General features: G+C 41.7%; 1 long non-coding RNA gene across 2 annotated transcripts; it reads right to left on the bottom strand.

Moving 5' to 3' along the window:
• Positions 1-3,014: 3,014 nt before the first annotated feature.
• LOC141379198 (uncharacterized) lies at positions 3,015-4,713 on the bottom strand. Of its 2 annotated transcripts, none has more exons than XR_012395299.1 (2): positions 4,575-4,713; positions 3,015-4,240 (listed from the first exon to the last, which is right to left on the bottom strand). It is a non-coding gene; the product is annotated as an uncharacterized lncRNA (long non-coding RNA). The 2 variants fall into 2 exon arrangements; XR_012395300.1 differs by having other exon boundaries at positions 3,015-4,226.
• Positions 4,714-5,129: the final 416 nt, after the last annotated feature.

The raw sequence follows: 5,129 nt of genomic DNA, 5'->3' as shown, positions 1-5,129 counted from the left end.
CAGCAGGGGCGACTGGTCTTTCGACGAAGAATTCCCACCACTCGCACCCCCAGCAGGCATTACGCCTACAATCATACACACAACAAAACCACTACCACAAAGAACAGCACGCAGACTTAACACTGACCTCTTGGTGGACATCGAAACACCACAAAACAAACAGACCGCCGAACAAAAAGCCCCCACCGAACAGCCAAAAACAACCCACGAACAACTTAGCACACACACAATTGTCGAGAAGAACAAAACGAACGAAAAGGAAGACACAACTGGGCAGTCTAGACACACCTCAGACACGACGGCGACTACAAGACCTCCCACTACACATGTAGACAGAGCCACCTCCCCCAGTTTATACTCGGAGGACTCAACGGATGACGACTACGCCACATATACAGTCAACGCAGCACATAGAACATCCCCTACATTGGAGACCGAAAACGAACAGAGAGACAGTACACGAACCGAAGAAACCGAAAATACCACACACGACACTGAGAACACATCGACAGCGCTCGCCACACCAAGAAAGGACACACACACACTCGTGACCCCCTCCACACCAAAATCGGTGGGCAGACCTTACAAACACATCAAGACAGACAAAAAACACATAGACTGGAGCCTCAACCTAAAAAAGAGATGTGTGATAATCGGCGACTCTAACGTAGCAAGGATCCCGTCTTTTGATATAGTAGAGCTCCAGGTGGATAGCTTCCCGGGAGCCAAATTCCAACACGCCGGTTATTTGGTGGAAAAAGCAACGATCGCAATGGAACCCGAAGTACTGATGCTCTCGTTCGGTATCAATAATCGTACACAAAGGTGCATCTCAACCACAGAAAAGGAAATACTCAGAACATACAAAACAGCACGCGCTCGCTTACCACACACGGAGATCATCGTACCACTCATTAACTTTAGCCAAACACTACCAGAAGAAGAAAAAGCACATCTCACGGCCATGAACAAATACATCAGGGACAATCTTCATCATGTATCAGCATTACCATCCAGGGATTTCAGGGTAGAGAACGACATGATCCACTGGACCGCCGGTACGGCCCGAGCACTTTTAGAACACTGGATGTATTTTTTAGACTTGGAAGGCCAAATATCCCAACAGGGGACTCAGACAAACGCATAGTCAATTTATCGACGGTAATACTAACCCAAGATCAAACGGAAACATTACGGAAAGGCCTTTCGTTCATTCCCTCAACTAAAAGAACCACACAAAAGATCGAATTATTACATAGCTTACAGACTTATCACAGACGAATAAAATTAGAAGTATACTTTGAGGGCAAAAAAAGACAAAAACAGAAACTACCATTCACGCACAACTCCGATTGGACTCCAGCACTATCCAGTTTACCCCCGCAAATCAACTCATTGATCAAAGCAGACTATTACGCGTACAAACATCTCGATTGGGGCCGGTCAGAAGAAGAAAATCTCACAAAGAATGAAAGAATAGCTATTAAAAACCTACACGGCAATCACCAGTTGGTAATCAAACCTGCGGACAAAGGAAACGCGGTCGTACTCATGGACAAAACGGACTATTTATGGGAGGGGCATCGACAACTTAACAAACAAGAACACTATAGCCCCTTGAACGAACCCATATACCCCCAAACGAGACTAGAAATCAAAGAAATACTTGAAGAAATGTGCGAAAAAAAGATTATCAGCGGGGACCAAAAAACTTATTTAATGGGATCGGGCACTCCCAGGCCAAGGAGATTTTATCTACTGCCCAAAATTCACAAAGACCCGAAAGACTGGAGTAGGCCACATAAGATACCACCAGGCCGTCCAATAGTATCGGACTGTGATAGCGAATCATACTATACAGCCGAATATATAGAATATTTTTTAAACCCCATCTCACAGCGACACGCCAGTTATTTACGAGACACATACGATTTCATACAAAAGACCAAAAATCTAACAATCCCCACGGACGCCCTCCTTTTTACTATCGACATAGACAGTCTCTACACAAACATCGAAACACAGGCCGGAATATCGGCTGTGCAAGATTGCTTCAAGCGTTTTCCGGACCCCAAAAGACCCGATGAGTATATAATCAAACTATTAGAAATCAATCTCACCAAAAACGACTTTGAATTTAACTCGAAATTCTATCTGCAAACAAAGGGCACCGCCATGGGCAAAAAATTCGCACCCTCTTACGCAAACATATTCATGGCAGCTTGGGAGCACTCCGCACTAACTAATTTTCCCTTAAAACCATTCGCATATTACAGATTCCTAGACGATATTTGGGGAGTATGGACATACGGCCGAGAGGAATTTCAAAGATTCACAACACACTTGAACAATCATCAAAGTTCCATCACAATCAAGTTTGAGATCAACGACCAACAAGTGAACTTCTTGGACGTAGTCACATACAAAGGACCAAAATTTGAGAAACAAAACCAATTGGACTACAAAGTTTACTTCAAACCCACAGACACACACTCGCTACTACACAAGTCTAGCTTTCACCCTAAGCACACATTTCGGGGAGTAATCAAGTCACAAATCCTTAGATTTTACAGAATATCTTCTCAAGAGACAGACTTTAAAATGGCAGTTAAAACCCTCTTTAAGGCACTTAAAAAACGGGGATACGGACGCACATACCTTCGGAAAATTTTCAAAACATTTCAACAATCTATCGCAAACCCAACAACAACAACAAACACACGCAACAAAATAATCCCCCTCGTCACATTTTACTCACAACAGAGTAAACAACTTAATAGAGCAACAAAAGAAAACTTCAACAAATTCATCGAACCCACACGTTTTATACAGAAACACAGACCAATCGCGGCCTTTAAGAGAAACAAAAACTTACTAGACACACTGGTCAGTAGCAAAACCAGCCAACAACAAAAACCGACAAGAGCGGAAGCGCACAAACACTACACGGTGAGACGGTGGGTCCAGAACAAAACAAACAAAAACATTTACGAAACACAACGCAACACATCGGCGGGGGTATGCAACTGCATCTACTTAATTTATTGTACGAAATGCCACAAACAATACGTTGGACAAACTAAGAATCAACTCTCATTACGAACATATCAACACACATACAACATACGTAACAAAATCGAAAAACGCAAATTATTAGTTAAGCATTTTGTAATGCATGGACTCTCAGCCCTCAGGGTTACCGCCTTACAGTCAAGCCCCTTTTGGTCATTACGGGAGAGGTTAAGGTTTGAAAGAATATGGATCAAGCGATTGGACACGGTGTATCCAAGGGGCCTAAATGAAAACTAAAAACAAACAGCAAAACCTAAAACACGGAGAGCTCCGGGATGAACCCTAATTTTCGATTACGACAACCCAACACCAACACTCACCCCAACCCCATAGACGGTAACCCTGACGCGACCACTAACCCTATTCCCATAAACCAAAACGCAACCCCAACACTCACCCCAACCCTACGGCCAGGAACCCTACGGTCAGTAACCCTACGGTCAGTAACCCTAACATTAAAATTAAAATTCATTTTTATGCAGCTCTGAACATTAAAATTAAAATTCATTTTTATGCAGCCCTGAACTACGTGAATCATACCTAAAAACACAGCGACTCAGGGGACTACGCGACTAACCCTAAGTTTCAAAAATTAAAATGCAACCCCAACCCCTACACTCACCCTAACCCTAAAGTCAGTAACCCTGACACTAAAACCCCTCTTAATACGACCTGAAATCACAGGAACCATACCCCAAACACGGGGGACGGCGCGACAAACCCTAACTCGAATCTTAACACAAAAGTAAATATACGAAGGGACACAAAAAAGCACACACACGCACACATAAAACAATAAAAACACAAATAAAAGACACACACCTAATTTTAAACAAATAAACAAATTAAATAAACAAAGTAATCAAAAAATAAAAAACAAAAAATAAAACAATTATTTATTTATTCACAAAAAATACATAAAACAGCATGATATTCAACAATGAGAAACAGGAGTGGAGGAGGGTCTGGACGAAGGAGGAAGTCGAAATGGAATCCGAAGCGGTCAGTTGAAATGTAGGACAATGCACAACCAAGGCCGGACACAGTCTGGCCTTTGGATTTTTCGTTCCCCTAACCAAGCTCGTGCCACGTCTCTGAACTTTGGGTCCGATGAGATGAAATCCCGAAATCCGACTCTCCACCACGACACAGTCCTGTAAATACACAACTAATAACATAATTTTAATGCTTAATACAGTCCCCATCACATAAAACCTAATTAAAAGTAAGCCCAGACTATATCTACACACTCATACATACATACAAGATCCTCTCAACACAGATATAAATCCCCCACAGAGAGTGGAGTGAATAATGATACAAAAAAGGAAAACTCGATACAAACTTAGAGAATATCTGATACATAATAGCTCCCCTCCTCTCTCATCACTCTAACATTAGTTACAAAGACTCAAAGGACGATTTGTAAACAAAGGGGCACACTTATCCACAACTTTACATGATTCTCAGACTAACATCCAAAACAAACACACAATACTTACCTAACATCCTATCCCAACACCTCTGGATCAACAGGGGAATTCACAGGGCTGCATACCAGTTAATTCAATCACTCCAGCTCGAAAAACAAAGCAGAGAGACGGAGTTTGCCGAGATGATGACGTCACCGGAGCCACGAACAAAACAGGAAGTAAATCGCGGAAGCACCGCGACGATGACGTCACACACCCTCGCGTTTAAAACTACTTCAAACACAGCCAATTCATTTCTAACATTTATCTAAAGCAGGATCAAAGGAATCCATACAAACACAACTTAAAAACCAGGATTATCTGACAATTAATAACATTGCTAACATTATTTGAGGCTTAAGACGATTCAACACACTGATTTATATCTTACAGAAATAATCCAACTCATTTAATAAGAGGATTAAAAATGAGGAATACAATTTATCTCGAATAACACAGCCTGTCATAACATTTTAGACCCAAAATGACTCAGCAAAATAACAAACACTCCATAAGGACACCAACAATTACTCCTTACACACTTATAAAAATAATAAACCCACGCAGATATGACTTAAATAGTTA

The sequence above is a fragment of the Danio rerio genome, chromosome 19 (genome assembly GCF_049306965.1).
Source record: "Danio rerio strain Tuebingen ecotype United States chromosome 19, GRCz12tu, whole genome shotgun sequence".
In the NCBI taxonomy this organism is placed as follows: Eukaryota; Metazoa; Chordata; class Actinopteri; order Cypriniformes; family Danionidae; genus Danio; species Danio rerio.
The sequence above is the reverse complement of the archived record's forward strand: the minus strand, read 5'-3'. Positions and strand labels throughout refer to the sequence as shown.